The sequence below is a fragment of the Nerophis ophidion genome, linkage group LG01 (genome assembly GCF_033978795.1).
Source record: "Nerophis ophidion isolate RoL-2023_Sa linkage group LG01, RoL_Noph_v1.0, whole genome shotgun sequence".
Lineage (NCBI taxonomy): Eukaryota > Metazoa > Chordata > Actinopteri > Syngnathiformes > Syngnathidae > Nerophis > Nerophis ophidion.
Genome location: NC_084611.1, coordinates 69865994 through 69887615, shown reverse-complemented (window position 1 = coordinate 69887615; position 21622 = coordinate 69865994). Strand labels below are relative to the sequence as shown.

Sequence of the window (21622 nt, the reverse complement as noted above, 5' to 3'; positions counted from 1 at the left end):
CCACAAAAGGTAAGAAATGCAATGCAGTTAATAACAGCAATGAGACTTGCGAGCCACATGTTTTCCATCAGCCGAATATCAACTTGTGAGTCTTGACAAAGGTGTATTCTTGCAGCAGTTTCCATGGTGTAGTGGTTATCACATTCGCCTCACACGCGAAAGGTCCCCTGTTCGAAACAGGGTGGAAACAAGTCTTTTTTTGACTTTACTTCTTACCTTTATACATAAACCGGGAAATAAATAATAGCAAGGTCCTGTGTTTTTATCATGAAGTAGTTTGCAACATACCTGATCAGCTCATGTTCAGCTGAGCACACACAACACCAAATTTAGAGGGTTCTCATATAGGCAGACCTCAGGCTTCAACATCATGAATGCTGGGTTCCATAAGAATGTCATGCACAAACCAGTGAAATCTGTCATTCATTCAAGTCACTGTATTCTCCGGGCGTTGGATGGATTGTAACTGTACTGTTGAGATTGACTTATAAGATGTTTAAACTCTCACCTTAGCAGGAATCATAAATGTAATTCCCAAAGAGTTAGAGAAGACAGCTGTGGGCTGAATGGGTGTTGGCCTTTGTTTCAATACACGAATCAGTCAAAGATTCACCTGAAACCTAAACCTTAGCAGAGGATGGTTTCGATCCATCGACCTCTGGGTTATGGGCCCAGCACGCTCCCGCTGCGCCACTCTGCTGTCTTAAGCCTAAAAGGGCTTACTCTGGTTAGTATCCAGACAAACTACTAGTAACAAACTGATTTGGAACCCAACTGAAGTCGTGTTTATTTCTGAATGCTGGTTTTGTCCACATTTAAAATGGCATTTCTTATTAAGAAATTGTAGTCAACATCAAACTCTGTGGATCCATTGGGATTTCATTCAAAACGAATAGAAGTTAGGCCCACATTCACGTGGTTTGAGAACAAACTGAGAAAGTGATACAGAAAAAACACCAAGACACTGATAGGATTTCAGCCAAACATCTCCCGTTTAACAAACAGGCATCTTGACTGACAGCTACAGCGCCTGGAACATCATGGATTTCAACTTGATGCCTATAACCCTATACTCAACGGATAGCCAATTTGAAGGGAGAGCATTGATTATCACTATTTTAAACAAGCACGGTTGCAAACGTGGCACACGTTTTATCTCGAAACTATTGTGCCAATTTAGAGAAGGACACGGGCTGTACAAGAAAACCCTCAAAATGTGCTCGTGGCAAAGCATCGTCCCTGGGTGGGCTTGAACAACTATCCTCTCAGTTAACAGCCGAGCGCGCTGACCAATTGCGCCGCGGACTGACTTTTAAATTTGATTCATTACTCCCCCAATTATCAGAAAATCTCTTGTTACGATGGCCCAATGTCATTGTCTTTGGATGGGAGTAACTTGGAGTACTCCACTTCAGTCTTCGGTGAGTCCAATATGCCTTCTGAGTGGAATGCCTGTGTCTTGCGGTTGTCACAAAAATCGCTTTTGTCCCTTATGAATATTATTTAAAATCTAAAAAAAGCAACAGATGCATTGGCCGGGAATCGGACCCGGGTCGCACGCATGGGAAGCAAGAATTCTACCACTGAACCACCAATGCCTGCATAACAATGTAGGTTCACGAACTCGGTTAAGAGGAAGACCGTTTGAAATGCTACGAAGAGGAACACATTCTACGTGCACAAGGGATATAACAACATCCACAAAAGGCAAGAAATGCAATGCAGCTACTAACAGCAATGAGACTTGCGAGCCACATCTTTTCCATCGGCCGAATATCAACTTGTAAGTCTTGACAAAAGTGAGTCTTGCAGCAGTTTCCATGGTGTAGTGGTTATCACATTCGCCTCACACGCGAAAGGTCCCCTGTTCGAAACAGGGTGGGAACAAGTCTTTTTTTGACTTTACTTCTTACCTTTATACATAAACCGGGAAATAAATAATAGCAAGGTCCTGTGTTTTTATCATGAAGTAGTTTGCAACATACCTGATCAGCTCATGTTCAGCTGAGCACACACAACACCAAATTTAGAGGGTTCTCATATAGGCAGACCTCAGGCTTCAACATCATGAATGCTGGGTTCCATGAGAATGTCATGCACAAACCAGTTAAATCTGTCATTCATTCAAGTCACTGTATTCGCGTTGGATGGATTGTAACTGTACTGTTGAGATTGACTTATAAGATGTTTAAACTCTCACCTTAGCAGGAATCATAAATATAATTCCCAAAGAGTTAGAGAAGACAGCTGTGGGCTGAATGGGTGTTGGCCTTTGTTTCAATACAATAATCAGTCAAAGATTCACCTGAAATTCAAACCTTAGCAGAGGATGGTTTCGATCCATCGACCTCTGGGTTATGGGCCCAGCACGCTCCCGCTGCGCCACTCTGCTGTCTTAATCCTAAAAGGGCTTACTCTGGTTAGTATCCAGACAAACTACTAGTAACAAAGTGATTTGGAACCCAACTGAAGTCGTGTTTATTTCTGAGTGCTGGTTTTGTCCACATTTAAAATGGCATTTCTTATTAAGAAATTGTAGTCAACATCAAACTCTGTGGATCCATTAGGATTTCATTCAAAACGAATAGAAGTTAGGCCCACATTCACGTGGTTTGAGAACAAACTGAGAAAGTAATACAGAAAAAACACCAAGACACTGACAGGATTTCAGCCAAACATCTCCCGTTTAACAAACAGGCATCTTGACTGACAGCTACAGCGCCTGGAATATCATGGATTTCAACTTGATGCCTATAACCCTATACTCAACGGATAGCCAATTTGAGGGGAGAGCATTGATTATCACTATTTTAAACAAGCACGGTTGCAAACGTGGCACACGTTTTATCTCGAAACTATCGTGCCAATTTAGAGAAGGACACGGGCTGTACAAGAAAACCTTCAAAATGTGCTCGTGGCAAAGCATCGTCCCTGGATGGGCTTGAACAGCTATCCTCTCAGTTAACAGCCGAGCGCGCCTACCAATTGCGCCGCAGAGACTGACTTTTAAATTTGATTCATTACTCCCGCAATTATTAGAAAATCTCTTCTTACGATGGCCCAATGTCATTGTCTTTGGATGGGAGTAACTTGGAGTACTCTGCTTCAGTCTTCGGTGAGTCCAATATGCCTTCTGAGTGCAATGCCTGTGTCTTGCGGTTTTCACAAACATTGCTTTTGTCCCTTATGAATATTATTTAAAATCTAAAAAAAAGCAACAGATGCATTGGCCGGGAATCGGACCCGGGTCTCCCGCATGGCAAGCGAGAATTCTTCCACTGAACCACCAATGCCTGAATAACAACTTTTGTTCATGAACTCAGTTAAGAGGAAGAGCGTTTGAAATGCTACGAAGTGGAACACATTCTACGTGCACAAGGGATATAACAACATCCACAAAAGGCAAGAAATGCAATGCAGTTAATAACAGCAATGAGACTTGCGAGCCACATGTTTTCCATCGGCCGAATATCAACTTGTGAGTCTTGACAAAGGGGTGTTCTTGCAGCAGTTTCCATGGTGTAGTGGTTATCACATTCGCCTCACACGCGAAAGGTCCCCTGTTCGAAACAGGGTGGAAACAAGCCTTTTTTTTACTTTACTTCTTACCTTTATACATAAACCGGGAAATAAATAATAGCAAGGTCCTGTGTTTTTATCATGAAGTAGTTTGCAACATACCTGATCAGCTCATGTTCAGCTGAGCACACACAACACCAAATTTAGAGGGTTCTCATATGGGCAGACCTCAAGCTTCAAGATCATGAATGCTGGGTTCCTAGGAAATGTCATGCACAAACCATTGAAATCTGTCATTCATTCAAGTCACTGTATTCTCCGGGCGTTGGATGGATTGTAACTGTACTGTTGAGATTGACTTATAAGATGTTTAAACTCTCACCTAAGCAGGAATCATAAATGTAATTCCCAAAGAGTTAGAGAAGACAGCTGTGGGCTGAATGGGTGTTGGCCTTTGTTTCAATACACGAATCAGTCAAAGATTCACCTGAAACCTAAACCTTAGCAGAGGATGGTTTCGATCCATCGACCTCTGGGTTATGGGCCCAGCACGCTCCCGCTGCGCCACTCTGCTGTCTTAAGCCTAAAAGGGCTTACTCTGGTTAGTATCCAGACAAACTACTAGTAACAAAGTGATTTGGAACCCAACTGAAGTCGTGTTTATTTCTGAGTGCTGGTTTTGTCCACATTTAAAATGGCATTTTTTATTAAGAAATTGTAGTAAACATCAAACTCTGTGGATCCATTGGGATTTCATTCAAAACGAATAGAAGTTAGGCCCACATTCACGTGGTTTAGGAAAAAACTGAGAAAGTGATACAGAAAAAACACCAAGACACTGACAGGATTTCAGCCAAACATCTCCCGTTTAACAAACAGGCATCTTGACTGACAGCTACAGCGCCTGGAACATCATGGATTTCAACTTGATGCCTATAACCCTATACTCAACGTATAGCCAATTTGAGGGGAGAGCATTGATTATCAGTATTTTAAACAAGCACGGTTGCAAACGTGGCACACGTTTTATCTCAAAACAATTGTGCCAATTTAGAGAAGCACACGGGTTGTACAAGAAAACCCTCAAACTGTGCTCGTGACAAAGTGTCGTCCCTGGGTGGGCTTGAACCACCATCCTCTCAGTTAACAGCCGAGCGCGCTGACCAATTGCGCCACAGTGACTGACTTCTAAACTTTATTCATTACTCCCCCAATTATTAGAGAATCTCTTGTTACGATGGCCCAATGTCATTGTCTTTGGATGGGAGTAACTTGGAGTACTCCACTTCAGTCTCCGGTGAGTCCAATATGCCTTCTGAGTGGAATGCCTGTGTCTTGCGGTTGTCACAAACATTGCTTTTGTCCCTTATGAATATTATTTAAAATCTAAAAAAAGCAACAGATGCATTGGCCGGGAATCAGACCCGGGTCTCCCGCATGGCAAGCGAGAATTCTTCCACTGAACCACCAATGCCTGCATAACAACGTTTGTTCATGAACTCGGTTAAGAGGAAGAGCGTTTGAAATGCTACGAAGTGGAACACATTCTACGTGCACAAGGGATATAACAACATCCACAAAAGGCAAGAAATGCAATGCAGTTAATAACAGCAATGAGACTTGCGAGCCACATGTTTTCCATCGGCCGAATATCAACTTGTAAGTCTTGATAAAGGTGAGTTCTTGCAGCAGTTTCCATGGTGTAGTGGTTATCACATTCGCCTAACACGCGAAAGGTCCCCTGTTCGAAACAGGGTGGAAACAAGCCTTTTTTTGACTTTACTTCTTACCTTTATACATAAACCGGAAAATAAATAATAGCAAGGTCCTGTGTTTTTATCATGAAGTAGTTTGCAACATACCTGATCAGCTCATGTTCAGCTGAGCACACACAACACCAAATTTAGAGGGTTCTCATATAGGCAGACCTCAAGCTTCAAGATCATGAATGCTGGGTTCCGTGGAAATGTCATGCACAAACCATTGAAATCTGTCATTCATTCAAGTCACTGTATTCTCCGGGCGTTGGATGGATTGTAACTGTACTGTTGAGATTGACTTATAAGATGTTTAAACTCTCACCTTAGCAGGAATCATAAATGTAATTCCCAAAGAGTTAGAGAAGACAGCTGTGGGCTGAATGGGTGTTGGCCTTTGTTTCAATACACGAATCAGTCAAAGATTCACCTGAAACCTAAACCTTAGCAGAGGATGGTTTCGATCCATCGACCTCTGGGTTATGGGCCCAGCACGCTCCCGCTGAGCCACTCTGCTGTCTTCAGCCTAAAAGGGCTTACTCTGGTTAGTATCCAGACAAACTACTAGTAACAAACTGATTTGGAACCCAACTGAAGTCGTGTTTATTTCTGAATGCTGGTTTTGTCCACATTTAAAATGGCATTTCTTATTAAGAAATTGTAGTCAACATCAAACTCTGTGGATCCATTGGGATTTCATTCAAAACGAATAGAAGTTAGGCCCACATTCACGTGGTTTGAGAACAAACTGAGAAAGTGATACAGAAAAAACACCAAGACACTGACAGGATTTCAGCCAAACATCTCCCGTTTAACAAACAGGCATCTTGACTGACAGCTACAGCGCCTGGAACATCATGGATTTCAACTTGATGCCTATAACCCTATACTCAACGGATAGCCAATTTGAGGGGAGAGCATTGATTATCACTATTTTAAACAAGCACGGTTGCAAACGTGGCACACGTTTTATCTCGAAACTATTGTGCCAATTTAGAGAAGGACACGGGCTGTACAAGAAACCCCTCAAAATGTGCTCGTGGCAAAGCATCGTCCCTGGGTGGGCTTGAACAACTATCCTCTCAGTTAACAGCCGAGCACGCTGACCAATTGCGCCGCAGACTGACTTTTAAATTTGATTCATTACTCCCCCAATTATCAGAAAATCTCTTGTTACGATGGCCCAATGTCATTGTCTTTGGATGGGAGTAACTTGGAGTACTCTGCTTCAGTCTTTGGTGAGTCCAATATGCCTTCTGAGTGCAATGCCTGTGTCTTGCGGTTGTCCCAAACATTGCTTTTGTCCCTTATGAATATTATTTAAAATCTAAAAAAGGCAACAGATGCATTGGCCGGGAATCGGACCCGGGTCTCCCGCATGGCAAGCGAGAATTCTTCCACCGAACCACCAATGCCTGCATAAAAACATTTGTTCATGAACTCGGTTAAGAGGAAGAGCGTTTGAAATGCTACGAAGTGGAACACATTCTACGTGCACAAGGGATATAACAACATCCACAAAAGGCAAGAAATGCAATGCAGTTAATAACAGCAATGAGACTTGCGAGCCACATGTTTTCCATCGGCCGAATATCAACTTGTGAGTATTGACAAAGGTAGGTTCTTGCAGCAGTTTCCATGGTGTAGTGGTTATCACATTTGCCTCACACACAAAAGGTCCCCTGTTCGAAACAGGGTGGAAACGAGCCTTTTTTTGACTTTACTTCTTACCTTTATACATAAACCGGGAAATAAATAATAGCAAGGTCCTGTGTTTTTATCATGAAGTAGTTTGCAACATACCTGATCAGCTCATGTTCAGCTGAGCACACACAACACCAAATTTAGAGGGTTCTCATATAGGCAGACCTCAAGCTTCAAGATCATGAATGCTGGGTTCCGTGGAAATGTCATGCACAAACCAGTGAAATCTGTCATTCATTCAAGTCACTGTATTCTCCGGGCGTTGGATGGATTGTAACTGTACTGTTGAGATTGACTTATAAGATGTTTAAACTCTCACCTTAGCAGGAATCATAAATGTAATTCCCAAAGAGTTAGAGAAGACAGCTGTGGGCTGAATGGGTGTTGGCCTTTGTTTCAATACACGAATCAGTCAAAGATTCACCTGAAACCTAAACCTTAGCAGAGGATGGTTTCGATCCATCGACCTCTGGGTTATGGGCCCAGCACGCTCCCGCTGCGCCACTCTGCTGTCTTAAGCCTAAAAGGGCTTACTCTGGTTAGTATCCAGACAAACTACTAGTAACAAACTGATTTGGAACCCAACTGAAGTCGTGTTTATTTCTGAATGCTGGTTTTGTCCACATTTAAAATGGCATTTCTTATTAAGAAATTGTAGTCAACATCAAACTCTGTGGATCCATTGGGATTTCATTCAAAACGAATAGAAGTTAGGCCCACATTCACGTGGTTTGAGAACAAACTGAGAAAGTGATACAGAAAAAACACCAAGACACTGACAGGATTTCAGCCAAACATCTCCCGTTTAACAAACAGGCATCTTGACTGACAGCTACAGCGCCTGGAACATCATGGATTTCAACTTGATGCCTATAACCCTATACTCAACGGATAGCCAATTTGAAGGGAGAGCATTGATTATCACTATTTTAAACAAGCACGGTTGCAAACGTGGCACACGTTTTATCTCAAAACAATCGTGCCAATTTAGAGAAGCACACAGGTTGTACAAGAAAACCCTCAAACTGTGCTCGTGACAAAGTGTCGTCCCTGGGTGGGCTTGAACCACCATCCTCTCAGTTAACAGCCGAGCGCGCTGACCAATTGCGCCACAGAGAATGACTTCTAAACTTGATTCATTACTCCCCCAATTATTAGAGAATCTCTTGTTACGATGGCCCAATGTCATTGTCTTTGGATGGGAGTAACTTGGAGTACTCCACTTCAGTCTTCGGTGAGTCCAATATGCCTTCTGAGTGGAATGCCTGTGTCTTGCGGTTGTCACAAACATTGCTTTTGTCCCTTATGAATATTATTTAAAATCCAAATAAAGCAACAGATGCATTGGCCGAGAATCGGACCCGGGTCTCCCGCATGGCAAGCGAGAATTCTTCCACTAAACCACCAATGCCTGCATAACAGCGTTTGTTCATGAACATGTTAAGAGGAAGAGCGTTTGAAATGCTACGAAGTGGAACACATTCTACGTGCACAAGGGATATAACAACATCCACAAAAGGCAAGAAATGCAATGCAGTTAATAACAGCAATGAGACTTGCGAGCCACATGTTTTCCATCAGCCGAATATCAACTTGTGAGTCTTGACAAAGGTGTATTCTTGCAGCAGTTTCCATGGTGTAGTGGTTATCACATTCGCCTCACACGCGAAAGGTCCCCTGTTCGAAACAGGGTGGAAACAAGTCTTTTTTTGACTTTACTTCTTACCTTTATACATAAACCGGGAAATAAATAATAGCAAGGTCCTGTGTTTTTATCATGAAGTAGTTTGCAACATACCTGATCAGCTCATGTTCAGCTGAGCACACACAACACCAAATTTAGAGGGTTCTCATATAGGCAGACCTCAGGCTTCAACATCATGAATGCTGGGTTCCATAAGAATGTCATGCACAAACCAGTGAAATCTGTCATTCATTCAAGTCACTGTATTCTCCGGGCGTTGGATGGATTGTAACTGTACTGTTGAGATTGACTTATAAGATGTTTAAACTCTCACCTTAGCAGGAATCATAAATGTAATTCCCAAAGAGTTAGAGAAGACAGCTGTGGGCTGAATGGGTGTTGGCCTTTGTTTCAATACACGAATCAGTCAAAGATTCACCTGAAACCTAAACCTTAGCAGAGGATGGTTTCGATCCATCGACCTCTGGGTTATGGGCCCAGCACGCTCCCGCTGAGCCACTCTGCTGTCTTAAGCCTAAAAGGGCTTACTCTGGTTAGTATCCAGACAAACTACTAGTAACAAACTGATTTGGAACCCAACTGAAGTCGTGTTTATTTCTGAATGCTGGTTTTGTCCACATTTAAAATGGCATTTCTTATTAAGAAATTGTAGTCAACATCAAACTCTGTGGATCCATTGGGATTTCATTCAAAACGAATAGAAGTTAGGCCCACATTCACGTGGTTTGAGAACAAACTGAGAAAGTGATACAGAAAAAACACCAAGACACTGACAGGATTTCAGCCAAACATCTCCCGTTTAACAAACAGGCATCTTGACTGACAGCTACAGCGCCTGGAACATCATGGATTTCAACTTGATGCCTATAACCCTATACTCAACGGATAGCCAATTTGAGGGGAGAGCATTGATTATCACTATTTTAAACAAGCACGGTTGCAAACGTGGCACACGTTTTATCTCGAAACTATTGTGCCAATTTAGAGAAGGACACGGGCTGTACAAGAAAACCCTCAAAATGTGCTCGTGGCAAAGCATCGTCCCTGGGTGGGCTTGAACAACTATCCTCTCAGTTAACAGCCGAGCACGCTGACCAATTGCGCCGCAGACTGACTTTTAAATTTGATTCATTACTCCCCCAATTATCAGAAAATCTCTTGTTACGATGGCCCAATGTCATTGTCTTTGGATGGGAGTAACTTGGAGTACTCTGCTTCAGTCTTTGGTGAGTCCAATATGCCTTCTGAGTGCAATGCCTGTGTCTTGCGGTTGTCACAAAAATCGCTTTTGTCCCTTATGAATATTATTTAAAATCTAAAAAAAGCAACAGATGCATTGGCCGGGAATCGGACCCGGGTCGCACGCATGGGAAGCGAGAATTCTACCACTGAACCACCAATGCCTGCATAACAATGTTGGTTCACGAACTCGGTTAAGAGGAAGACCGTTTGAAATGCTACGAAGAGGAACACATTCTACGTGCACAAGGGATATAACAACATCCACAAAAGGCAAGAAATGCAATGCAGTTAATAACAGCAATGAGACTCGCGAGCCACATGTTTTCCATCGGCCGAATATCAACTTGTAAGTCTTGACAAAGGTGGTGTCTTGCAGCAGTTTCCATGGTGTAGTGGTTATCACATTTGCCTCACACGCGAAAGGTCCCCTGTTTCGAAACAGGGTGGAAACAAGCCTTTTTTTGACTTTACTTCTTACTTTTATACATAAACCGGGAAATAAATAATAGCAAGGTCCTGTGTTTTTATCATGAAGTAGTTTGCAACATACCTGATCAGCTCATGTTCAGCTGAGCACACACAACACCAAATTTAGAGGGTTCTCATATAGGCAGACCTCAGGCTTCAACATCATGAATGCTGGGTTCCATGAGAATGTCATGCACAAACCAGTGAAATCTGTCATTCATTCAAGTCACTGTATTCTCCAGGCGTTGGATGGATTTTAACTGTACTATTGAGATTGACTTATAAGATGTTTAAACTCTCACCTTAGCAGGAATCATAAATGTAATTCCCAAAGAGTTAGAGAAGACAGCTGTGGGCTGAATGGGTGTTGGCCTTTGTTTCCATACAAGAATCAGTCAACGATTCACCTGAAACCTAAACCTTAGCAGACGATGGTTTCGATCCATCGACCTCTGGGTTATGGGCCCAGCACGCTCCCGCTGCGCCACTCTTCTGTCTTAAACCTAATAGGGCTTACTCTGGTTAGTATCCAGACAAACTACTAGTAACAAAGTGATTTGGAACCCAACTGAAGTCATGTTTATTTCTGAGTGCTGGTTTTGTCCACATTTAAAATGGCATTTCTTATTAAGAAATTGTAGTATGTATCAAACTCTGTGGATCCATTGGGATTTCATTCAAAACGAATAGAAGTTAGGCCCACATTCACGTGGTTTAGGAAAAAACTGAGAAAGTGATACAGAAAAAACACCAAGACACTGACAGGATTTCAGCCAAACATCTCCCGTTTAACAAACAGGCATCTTGACTGACAGCTACAGCGCCTGGAACATCATGGATTTCAACTTGATGCCTATAACCCTATTCTCAACGTATAGCCAATTTGAGGGGAGAGCATTGATTATCAGTATTTTAAACAAGCACGGTTGCAAACGTGGCACACGTTTTATCTCAAAACAATTGTGCCAATTTAGAGAATCACACGGGTTGTACAAGAAAACCCTCAAACTGTGCTCGTGACAAAGTGTCGTCCCTGGGTGGGCTTGAACCACCATCCTCTCAGTTAACAGCCGAGCGCGCTGACCAATTGCGCCACAGAGACTGACTTCTAAACTTGATTCATTACTCCCCCAATTATTAGAGAATCTCTTGTTACGATGGCCCAATGTCATTGTCTTTGGATGGGAGTAACTTGGAGTACTCCACTTCAGTCTCCGGTGAGTCCAATATGCCTTCTGAGTGGAATGCCTGTGTCTTGCGGTTGTCACAAACATTGCTTTTGTCCCTTATGAATATTATTTAAAATCTAAATAAAGCAACAGATGCATTGGCCGGGAATCGGACCCGGGTCTCCCGCACGGCAAGCGAGAATTCTTCCACTAAACCACCAATGCCTGCATAACAGCATTTGTTCATGAACATGTTAAGAGGAAGAGCGTTTGAAATGCTACGAAGTGGAACACATTCTACGTGCACAAGGGATATAACAACATCCACAAAAGGCAAGAAATGCAATGCAGCTACTAACAGCAATGAGACTTGCGAGCCACATGTTTTCCATCGGCCGAATATCAACTTGTAAGTCTTGACAAAGGTGAGTTCTTGCAGCAGTTTCCAATGTGTAGTGGTTATCACATTCGCCTAACACGCGAAAGGTCCCATGTTCGAAACAGGGTGGAAACAAGCCTTTTTTTGACTTTACTTCTTACCTTTATACATAAACCGGGAAATAAATAATAGCAAGGTCCTGTGTTTTTATCATGAAGTAGTTTGCAACATACCTGATCAGCTCATGTTCAGCTGAGCACACACAACACCAAATTTAGAGGGTTCTCATATAAGCAGACCTCAGGCTTCAACATCATGAATGCTGGGTTCCATGAGAATGTCATGCACAAACCAGTGAAATTTGTCATTCATTCAAGTCACTGTATTCTCCGGGCGTTGGATGGATTGTAACTGTACTGTTGAGATTGACTTATAAGATGTTTAAACTCTCACCTTAGCAGGAATCATAAATGTAATTCCAGCTGTGGGCTGAATGGGTGTTGGCCTTTGTTTCAATACACGAATCAGTCAAAGATTCACCTGAAACCTAAACCTTAGCAGAGGATGGTTTCGATCCATCGACCTCTGGGTTATGGGCCCAGCACGCTCCCGCTGCGCCACTCTGCTGTCTTAAGCCTATAAGGGCTTACTCTGGTTAGTATCCAGACAAACTACTAGTAACAAACTGATTTGGAACCCAACTGAAGTCGTGTTTATTTCTGAGTGCTGGTTTTGTCCACATTTAAAATGGCATTTCTTATTAAGAAATTGTAGTCAATATCAAACTCTGTGGATCCATTGGGATTTCATTCAAAACGAATAGAATTTAGGCCCACATTCACGTGGTTTAGGAAAAAACTGAGAAAGTGATACAGAAAAAACACCAAGACACTGACAGGATTTCAGCCAAACATCTCCCGTTTAACAAACAGGCATTTTGACTGACAGCTACAGCGCCTGGAACATCATGGATTTCAACTTGATGCCTATAACCCTATACTCAACGTATAGCCAATTTGAGGGGAGAGCATTGATTATCACTATTTTAAACAAGCACGGTTGCAAACGTGGCGCACGTTTTATCTCAAAACAATTGTGCCAATTTAGAGAAGCACACGGGTTGTACAAGAAAACCCTCAAACTGTGCTCGTGGCAAAGTGTAGTCCCTGGGTGGGATTGAACCACCATCCTCTCAGTTAACAGCCGAGCGCGCTGACCAATTGCTCCACAGAGAATGACTTCTAAACTTGATTCATTACTCCCCCAATTACTAGAAAATCTCTTGTTAGGATGGCCCAATGTCATTGTCTTTGGATGGGAGTAACTTGGAGTACTCCACTTCAGTCTTTGGTGAGTCCAATATGCCTTCTGAGTGGAATGCCTGTGTCTTGCGGTTGTCACAAACATTGCTTTTGTCCCTTATGAATATTATTTAAAATCCAAATAAAGCAACAGATGCATTGGCCGGGAATCGGACCCGGGTCTCCCGCATGGCAAGCGAGAATTCTTCCACTAAACCACCAATGCCTGCATAACAGCATTTGTTCATGAACATGTTAAGAGGAAGAGCGTTTGAAATGCTACGAAGTGGAACACATTCTACGTGCACAAGGGATATAACAACATCCACAAAAGGCAAGAAATGCAATGCAGTTAATAACAGCAATGAGACTTGCGAGCCACATGTTTTCCATCAGCCGAATATCAACTTGTGAGTCTTGACAAAGGTGTATTCTTGCAGCAGTTTCCATGGTGTAGTGGTTATCACATTCGCCTCACACGCGAAAGGTCCCCTGTTCGAAACAGGGTGGAAACAAGTCTTTTTTTGACTTTACTTCTTACCTTTATACATAAACCGGGAAATAAATAATAGCAAGGTCCTGTGTTTTTATCATGAAGTAGTTTGCAACATACCTGATCAGCTCATGTTCAGCTGAGCACACACAACACCAAATTTAGAGGGTTCTCATATAGGCAGACCTCAGGCTTCAACATCATGAATGCTGGGTTCCATAAGAATGTCATGCACAAACCAGTGAAATCTGTCATTCATTCAAGTCACTGTATTCTCCGGGCGTTGGATGGATTGTAACTGTACTGTTGAGATTGACTTATAAGATGTTTAAACTCTCACCTTAGCAGGAATCATAAATGTAATTCCCAAAGAGTTAGAGAAGACAGCTGTGGAGTGAATGGGTGTTGGCCTTTGTTTCAATACAAGAATCAGTCAAAGATTCACCTGAATCCTAAACCTTAGCAGAGGATGGTTTCGATCCATCGACTTCTGGGTTATGGGCCCAGCACGCTCCCGCTGCGCCACTCTGCTGTCTTAAACCTAGTAGGGCTTACTCTGGTTAGTATCCAGACAAACTACTAGTAACAAAGTGATTTGGAACCCAACTGAAGTCGTGTTTATTTCTGAGTGCCAGTTTTGTCCACATTTAAAATGGCATTTCTTATTAAGAAATTGTAGTCAACATCAAACTCTGTGGATCCATTGGGATTTCATTCAAAACGAAAAGAAGTTAGGCCCACATTCACGTGGTTTAGGAAAAAACTGAGAAAGTGATACAGAAAAAACACCAAGACGCTGACAGGATTTCAGCCAAACATCTCCCGTTTAACAAACAGGCATCTTGACTGACAGCTACAGCGCCTGGAACATCATGGATTTCAACTTGAGGCCTATAACCCTATACTCAACGTATAGCCAATTTGAGGGGAGAGCATTGATTATCACCATTTTAAACAAGCACGGTTGCAAACGTGGCACACGTTTTATCTCAAAACAATTGTGCCAATTTAGAGAAGCACACGGGTTGTACAAGAAAACCCTCAAACTGTGCTCGTGGCAAAGTGTCGTCCCTGGGTGGGCTTGAACCACCATCCTCTCAGTTAACAGCCTAGCGCGCTGACCAATTGCGCCACAGAGACTGACTTCTAAACTTGATTCATTACTCCCCCAATTATTAGAAAATCTCTTGTTACGATGGCCCGATGTCATTGTCTTTGGATGGGAGTAACTTGGAGTACTCTGCTTCAGTCTTTGGTGAGTCCAATATGGCTTCTGAGTGGAATGCCTGTGTCTTGCAGTTGTCACAAACATTGCTTTTGTCCCTTATGAATATTATTTAAAATCTAAATAAAGCAACAGATGCATTGGCCGGGAATCGGACGCGGGTCTCCCGCATGGCAAGCGAGAATTCTTCCACTGAACCACCAATGCCTGCATAACAACGATTGTTCATGAACTCGGTTAAGAGGAAGAGCGTTTGAAATGCTACGAAGTGGAACACATTCTACGTGCACAAGGGATATAACAACATCCACAAAAGGCAAGAAATGCAATGCAGTTAATAACAGCAATGAGACTTGCGAGCCACATGTTTTCCATCGGCCGAATATCAACTTGTGAGTCTTGACAAAGGTGGTATCTTGCAGCAGTTTCCATGGTGTAGTGGTTATCACATTCGCCTAACACGCGAAAGGTCCCCTGTTCGAAACAGCGTCGAAACAAGCCTTTTTTTGACTTTACTTCTTACCTTTATACATATACCGGGAAATAAATAATAGCAAGGTCCTGTGTATTTATCATGAAGTAGTTTGCAACATACCTGATCAGCTCATGTTCAGCTGAGCACACACAACACCAAATTTAGAGGGTTCTCATATAGGCAGACCTCAGGCTTCAACATCATGAATGCTGGGTTCCATAAGAATATCATGCACAAACCAGTGAAATCTGTCATTCATTCAAGTCACTGTATTCTCCGGGCGTTGGATGGATTGTAACTGTACTGTTGAGATTGACTTATAAGATGTTTAAACTCTCACCTTAGCAGGAATCATAAATGTAATTCCCAAAGAGTTAGAGAAGACAGCTGTGGGCTGAATGGGTGTTGGCCTTTGTTTCAATACAAGAATCAGTCAAAGATTCACCTGAAACCTAAACCTTAGCAGAGGATAGTTTCGATCCATCAACCTCTGGGTTATGGGCCCAGCACGCCCCCGCTGCGCCACTCTGCTGTCTTAAACCTGATAGGGCTTACTCTGGTTAGTATCCAGACAAACTACTAGTAACAAAGTGATTTGGAACCCAACTGAAGTCGTGTTTATTTCTGAGTGCTGGTTTTGTCCACATTTAAAATGGCATTTCTTATTAAGAAGTTGTAGTCAACATCAAACTCTGTGGATCCATTGGGATTTCATTCAAAACGAATAGAAGTTAGGCCCACATTCACGTGGTTTAGGAAAAAACTGAGAAAGTGATACAGAAAAAACACCAAGACACTGACAGGATTTCAGCCAAACATCTCCCGTTTAACAAACAGGCATCTTGACTGACAGCTACAGCGCCTGGAACATCATGGATTTCAACTTGATGCCTATAACCCTATACTCAACGGATAGCCAATTTGAGGAGAGAGCATTGATTATCAGTATTTTAAACAAGCACGGTTGCAAACGTGGCACACGTTTTATCTCAAAGCAATTGTGCCAATTTAGAGAAGCACACGGGTTGTACAAGAAAACCCTCAAACTGTGCTCGTGACAAAGTGTCGTCCCTGGGTGTGCTTGAACCAACATCCTCTCAGTTAACAGCCGAGCGCGCTGACCAATTGCGCCACAGAGACTGACTTCTAAACTTGATTCATTACTCCCCCAATTATTAGAAAATCTCTTGTTACGATGGCCCAATGTCATTGTCTTTGGATGGGAGTAACTTGGAGTACTCCACTTCAGTCTTCGGTGAGTCCAATATGCCTTCTGAGTGGAATGCCTGTGTCTTGCGGTTGTCACAAACATTGCTTTTGTCCCTTATGAATATTATTTAAAATCTAAAAAAAGCAACAGATGCATTGGCCGGGAATCGGACCCGGGTCTCCCGCATGGCAAGCGAGAATTCTTCCACTGAACCACCAATGCCTGCGTAACAACATTTGTTCATGAACTCGGTTAAGAGGAAGAGCGTTTGAAATGCTACGACGTGGAACACATTCTACGCGCACAAGGGATATAACAACATCCACAAAAGGCAAGAAATGCAATGCAGTTAATAACAGCAAGGAGACTTGCGAGCCACATGTTTTCCATCGGCCGAATATCAACTTGTAAGTCTTGACAAAGGTGTGTTCTTGCAGCAGTTTCCATGGTGTAGTGGTTATCACATTCGCCTCACACGCGAAAGGTTCCCCTGTTCGAAACAGGATGGAAACAAGCCTTTTTTTGACTTTACTTCTTACCTTTATACATAAACCGGGAAATAAATAATAGCAAGGTCCTGTGTTTTTATCATGAAGTAGTTTGCAACATACCTGATCAGCTCATGTTCAGCTGAGCACACACAACACCAAATTTAGAGGGTTTTCATATAGGCAGACCTCAGGCTTCAACATCATGAATGCTGGGTTCCATAAGAATGTCATGCACAAACCAGTGAAATCTGTCATTCATTCAAGTCACTGTATTCTCCGGGCGTTGGATGGATTGTAACTGTACTGTTGAGATTGACTTATAAGATGTTTAAACTCTCACCTTAGCAGGAATCATAAATGTAATTCCCAAAGAGTTAGAGAAGACAGCTGTGGGCTGAATGGGTGTTGGCCTTTGTTTCAATACAAGAATCAGTCAAAGATTCACCTGAAACCTAAACCTTAGCAGAGGATGATTTCGATCCATCAACCTCTGGGTTATGGGCCCAGCACGCCCCCGCTGCGCCACTCTGCTGTCTTAAACCTGATAGGGCTTACTCTGGTTAGTATCCAGACAAACTACTAGTAACAAAGTGATTTGGAACCCAACTGAAGTCGTGTTTATTTCTGAGTGCTGGTTTTGTCCACATTTAAAATGGCATTTCTTATTAAGAAATTGTAGTCAACATCAAACTCTGTGGATCCATTGGGATTTCATTCAAAACGAATAGAAGTTAGGCCCACATTCACGTGGTTTAGGAAAAAACTGAGAAAGTGATACAGAAAAAACACCAAGACACTGACAGGATTTCAGCCAAACATCTCCCGTTTAACAAACAGGCATCTTGACTGACAGCTACAGCGCCTGGAACATCATGGATTTCAACTTGATGCCTATAACCCTATACTCAACGGATAGCCAATTTGAGGAGAGAGCATTGATTATCAGTAGTTTAAACAAGCACGGTTGCAAACGTGGCACACGTTTTATCTCAAAGCAATTGTGCCAATTTAGAGAAGCACACGGGTTGTACAAGAAAACCCTCAAACTGTGCTCGTGACAAAGTGTCGTCCCTGGGTGGGCTTGAACCACCATCCTCTCAGTTAACAGCCGAGCGCGCTGACCAATTGCGCCACAGAGACTGACTTCTAAACTTGATTCATTACTCCCCCAATTATTAGAAAATCTCTTGTTACGATGGCCCAATGTCATTGTCTTTGGATGGGAGTAACTTGGAGTACTCCACTTCAATCAATCAATCAATGTTTATTTATATAGCCCCAAATCACAAATGTCTCAAAGGACTGCACAAATCATTACGACTACAACATCCTCGGAAGAACCCACAAAAGGGCAAGGAAAACTCACACCCAGTGGGCAGGGAGAATTCACATTCAGTGGGACGCCAGCGACAATGCTGACTATGAGAAACCTTGGAGAGGACCTCAGATGTGGGCAACCCCCCCCCTCTAGGGGACCGAAAGCAATGGATGTCGAGCGGGTCTAACATGATACTGTGAAAGTTCAATCCATAGTGGCTCCAAGACAGCAGTGAGAGTCCCGTCCACAGGAAACCATCTCAAGCGGATCAGCAGCGTAGAGATGTCCCCAACCGATACAGGCGAGCGGTCCATCCTGGGTCCCGACGAGCGGTCCATCCTGGGTCTCGACTCTGGACAGTCAGTACTTCATCCATGGTCATCGGACCGGACCCCCTCCACAAGGGAGGGGGGGACATAGGAGAAAGAAAAGAAGCGGCAGATCAACTGGTCTAAAAAGGAGGTCTATTTAAAGGCTAGAGTATACAGATGAGTTTTAAGATGAGACTTAAATGCTTCTACTGAGGTAGCATCTCGAACTGTTACCGGGAGGGCATTCCAGAGTACTGGAGCCCGAACGGAAAACGCTCTATAGCCCGCAGACTTTTTTTGAGCTCTAGGAATCACTAATAAGCCGGAGTCTTTTGAACGCAGATTTCTTGCCGGGACATACGGTACAATACAATCGGCAAGATAGGCTGGAGCTAGACCGTGTAGTATTTTATACGTAAGTAGTAAAACCTTAAAGTCACATCTTAAGTGCACAGGAAGCCAGTGCAGGTGAGCCAGTACAGGCGTAATATGATCAAACTTTCTTGTTCTTGTCAAAAGTCTAGCAGCCGCATTTTGTACCAACTGTAATCTTTTAATGCTAGACATTGGGAGACCCGAAAATAATACGTTACAGTAATCGAGACGAGACGTAACAAACGCATGGATAATGATCTCGGCGTCTTTAGTGGACAAAATGGAGCGAATTTTAGCGATATTACGGAGATGAAAAAAGGCCGTTTTAGTAACGCTTTTAATGTGTGACTCAAAGGAGAGAGTTGGGTCGAAGATAATACCCAGATTTTTTACAGAGTCACCTTGTTTTATTATTTGGTTGTCAAATGTTAAAGTTGTATTATTAAATAGAGGTCGGTGTCTAGCAGGACCGATAATCAGCATTTCCGTGTTTTTGGCATTAAGTTGCAAAAAGTTAGCGGACATCCATTGTTTAATTTCATTAAGACACGCTTCCAACTGACTACAGTCCGGCGTGTTGGTCAGCTTTAGGGGCATGTAAAGTTGGGTGTCATCAGCATAACAGTGAAAGCTAATACCGTATTTGCGTATGACGTCACCTAGCGGCAGCATGTAGATGCTGAAGAGTACAGGGCCAAGGACCGAACCCTGGGGAACTCCACACGTTACCTTAACATAGTCCGAGGTCACACTGTTATAGGAGACGCACTGCATCCTATCAGTAAGATAAGAGTTAAACCATGACAGGGCTGAGTCTGAAATACCAATTCGTATTTTGATACGCTCTAATAAAATATTATGATCGACGGTATCGAAAGCAGCGCTAAGATCGAGGAGCAGCAACATAGATGACGCATCAGAGTCCATCGTTAGCAATAGATCATTAGTCAGTTTTGCGAGGGCTGTCTCAGTCGAGTGATTTGCCCTGGAACCGGATTGAAAGGTTTCACATAGATTGTTAAACGCTAAGTGCTCATTTAGCTGCTCTGCAACAATTTTTTCGAGGATTTTCGAAATAAAGGGAAGGTGAGACACCGGTCGGTAGTTTACCATGAGGTCTGGATCGAGGTTAGGTCTTTTAAGGAGAGGATGAATAACCGCTTTTTTGAATGCAACGGGAACAGTGCCCGAGGAAAGTGATAAGTTTATAATATTTAGCACTGATGGACCTAATAATACAAAAAGCTCCTTGATAAGTTTCCCAGGAAGTGGGTCAAGTAAACATGTTGTTTGTTTTATTCCATTTACACGTTGTAACAATCCTTCTAATGTTATTTCATCAAAACGAGAGAAACTATTTTGGATATTTGCAGTATCCGCCGTATATACAATCGTATCTGTGTTACTATAACCCCGTTGTAGCTGGGACGCATTGTCTTTAATCTCCTTTCTAATAAGTTCAATGTTCTTATTAAAGAACTTCATAAAGTCATCTGCCGAATGGGTGGAGCTACTGGAAGGAGTCCCTTGTTGGGTTAGCGATGCTACTGTACTAAACAAAAATTTTGGATCGTTTTTATTAATGCGGATGAGATTTGAGTAATAATTAGTTTTAGCTAAGGTAAGCATGCGTTTATAAGTTATTAAACTATCACTCCATGCTTGATGGTGCACCTCAAGTTTAGTCGTGCGCCATTTGCGTTCCAGCTTTCTACATAATAATTTCTGAGCTCTAGTTTCTTCAGTAAACCATGGCGTACGCCTTTTTGGAGCCTTTTTTAACTTCAGCGGTGCTATACTATCAATGGTTTCGCGCAGGGCGTTGTTAAAGTTGTTAGTGAGGTTATCAATAGAGCCCACATACTTTGGGAACGGTGCCATTACCGAGGGCAGTAGGTCCGCAAGAGTCGTCGTTGTGGCAGCATTAATGTTGCGGCTGCTATAGCTGTTATTATTATTATTAGCTTGCCGAACATGAGTCTGAACTTCGAATTTTATAAGGTAATGATCGGACATTACTTTAGTATACGGGAGTATCATAACTTTGGAGACGGTGATACCTCTGACAAGCACTAGGTCTATCGTATTACCGCTGCGATGCGTCGGTTCATTTATTATTTGTGTAAGACCACAGCTATCAATTATAGTCTGGAGCGCCACGCACGGTGGGTCCAATGGGGTATTCATATGGATATTAAAGTCCCCCATTATAATTATACTATCGGCGTGCGTCACTAGATCAGCAACAAACTCTGAGAATTCACTAATAAAGTCCGAATAGGGCCCTGGTGGGCGGTAGATAAGGAAGTCCAATATGCCTTCTGAGTGGAATGCCTGTGTCTTGCGGTTGTCACAAACATTGCTTTTGTCCCTTATGAATATTATTTAAAATCTAAAAAAAGCAACAGATGCATTGGCCGGGTATCGGACCCGGGTCTCCCACATGGCAAGCGAGAATTCTTCCACTGAACCACCAATGC

At 42.7% G+C, this 21622-nt stretch overlaps 1 long non-coding RNA gene and 31 other non-coding genes across 32 annotated transcripts in view; 9 read left to right on the top strand and 23 right to left on the bottom strand.

The window, feature by feature from the left end:
* Nucleotides 1-21622, bottom strand: part of LOC133538432 (uncharacterized) — a 139395-nt gene that overhangs the window by 72039 nt on the left and 45734 nt on the right. The window lies entirely within an intron of this gene.
* trnav-cac (transfer RNA valine (anticodon CAC)) lies at nucleotides 118-190 on the top strand. Its single transcript has one exon. It is a non-coding gene; the product is annotated as a tRNA-Val (tRNA).
* Nucleotides 629-700, bottom strand: trnam-cau (transfer RNA methionine (anticodon CAU)). Its single transcript has one exon. It is a non-coding gene; the product is annotated as a tRNA-Met (tRNA).
* Nucleotides 1528-1598, bottom strand: trnag-ccc (transfer RNA glycine (anticodon CCC)). The gene has a single exon. It is a non-coding gene; the product is annotated as a tRNA-Gly (tRNA).
* Nucleotides 1815-1887, top strand: trnav-cac (transfer RNA valine (anticodon CAC)). The gene has a single exon. It is a non-coding gene; the product is annotated as a tRNA-Val (tRNA).
* trnam-cau (transfer RNA methionine (anticodon CAU)) lies at nucleotides 2321-2392 on the bottom strand. Its single transcript has one exon. It is a non-coding gene; the product is annotated as a tRNA-Met (tRNA).
* trnag-gcc (transfer RNA glycine (anticodon GCC)) lies at nucleotides 3223-3293 on the bottom strand. The gene has a single exon. It is a non-coding gene; the product is annotated as a tRNA-Gly (tRNA).
* On the top strand, nucleotides 3511-3583 carry trnav-cac (transfer RNA valine (anticodon CAC)). The gene has a single exon. It is a non-coding gene; the product is annotated as a tRNA-Val (tRNA).
* On the bottom strand, nucleotides 4022-4093 carry trnam-cau (transfer RNA methionine (anticodon CAU)). Its single transcript has one exon. It is a non-coding gene; the product is annotated as a tRNA-Met (tRNA).
* Nucleotides 4625-4701, bottom strand: trnan-guu (transfer RNA asparagine (anticodon GUU)). The gene has a single exon. It is a non-coding gene; the product is annotated as a tRNA-Asn (tRNA).
* trnag-gcc (transfer RNA glycine (anticodon GCC)) lies at nucleotides 4923-4993 on the bottom strand. Its single transcript has one exon. It is a non-coding gene; the product is annotated as a tRNA-Gly (tRNA).
* Nucleotides 5211-5283, top strand: trnav-aac (transfer RNA valine (anticodon AAC)). The gene has a single exon. It is a non-coding gene; the product is annotated as a tRNA-Val (tRNA).
* On the bottom strand, nucleotides 6621-6691 carry trnag-gcc (transfer RNA glycine (anticodon GCC)). Its single transcript has one exon. It is a non-coding gene; the product is annotated as a tRNA-Gly (tRNA).
* On the top strand, nucleotides 6909-6981 carry trnav-cac (transfer RNA valine (anticodon CAC)). The gene has a single exon. It is a non-coding gene; the product is annotated as a tRNA-Val (tRNA).
* trnam-cau (transfer RNA methionine (anticodon CAU)) lies at nucleotides 7420-7491 on the bottom strand. Its single transcript has one exon. It is a non-coding gene; the product is annotated as a tRNA-Met (tRNA).
* trnan-guu (transfer RNA asparagine (anticodon GUU)) lies at nucleotides 8026-8099 on the bottom strand. The gene has a single exon. It is a non-coding gene; the product is annotated as a tRNA-Asn (tRNA).
* On the bottom strand, nucleotides 8321-8391 carry trnag-gcc (transfer RNA glycine (anticodon GCC)). The gene has a single exon. It is a non-coding gene; the product is annotated as a tRNA-Gly (tRNA).
* Nucleotides 8608-8680, top strand: trnav-cac (transfer RNA valine (anticodon CAC)). Its single transcript has one exon. It is a non-coding gene; the product is annotated as a tRNA-Val (tRNA).
* trnag-ccc (transfer RNA glycine (anticodon CCC)) lies at nucleotides 10018-10088 on the bottom strand. Its single transcript has one exon. It is a non-coding gene; the product is annotated as a tRNA-Gly (tRNA).
* Nucleotides 10306-10379, top strand: trnav-cac (transfer RNA valine (anticodon CAC)). Its single transcript has one exon. It is a non-coding gene; the product is annotated as a tRNA-Val (tRNA).
* On the bottom strand, nucleotides 11424-11497 carry trnan-guu (transfer RNA asparagine (anticodon GUU)). Its single transcript has one exon. It is a non-coding gene; the product is annotated as a tRNA-Asn (tRNA).
* Nucleotides 11719-11789, bottom strand: trnag-gcc (transfer RNA glycine (anticodon GCC)). Its single transcript has one exon. It is a non-coding gene; the product is annotated as a tRNA-Gly (tRNA).
* Nucleotides 12499-12570, bottom strand: trnam-cau (transfer RNA methionine (anticodon CAU)). The gene has a single exon. It is a non-coding gene; the product is annotated as a tRNA-Met (tRNA).
* Nucleotides 13105-13178, bottom strand: trnan-guu (transfer RNA asparagine (anticodon GUU)). The gene has a single exon. It is a non-coding gene; the product is annotated as a tRNA-Asn (tRNA).
* Nucleotides 13400-13470, bottom strand: trnag-gcc (transfer RNA glycine (anticodon GCC)). The gene has a single exon. It is a non-coding gene; the product is annotated as a tRNA-Gly (tRNA).
* On the top strand, nucleotides 13687-13759 carry trnav-cac (transfer RNA valine (anticodon CAC)). Its single transcript has one exon. It is a non-coding gene; the product is annotated as a tRNA-Val (tRNA).
* trnan-guu (transfer RNA asparagine (anticodon GUU)) lies at nucleotides 14804-14877 on the bottom strand. Its single transcript has one exon. It is a non-coding gene; the product is annotated as a tRNA-Asn (tRNA).
* trnan-guu (transfer RNA asparagine (anticodon GUU)) lies at nucleotides 16504-16577 on the bottom strand. The gene has a single exon. It is a non-coding gene; the product is annotated as a tRNA-Asn (tRNA).
* Nucleotides 16799-16869, bottom strand: trnag-gcc (transfer RNA glycine (anticodon GCC)). The gene has a single exon. It is a non-coding gene; the product is annotated as a tRNA-Gly (tRNA).
* On the top strand, nucleotides 17087-17160 carry trnav-cac (transfer RNA valine (anticodon CAC)). Its single transcript has one exon. It is a non-coding gene; the product is annotated as a tRNA-Val (tRNA).
* Nucleotides 18205-18278, bottom strand: trnan-guu (transfer RNA asparagine (anticodon GUU)). Its single transcript has one exon. It is a non-coding gene; the product is annotated as a tRNA-Asn (tRNA).
* Nucleotides 21552-21622, bottom strand: trnag-gcc (transfer RNA glycine (anticodon GCC)). The gene has a single exon. It is a non-coding gene; the product is annotated as a tRNA-Gly (tRNA).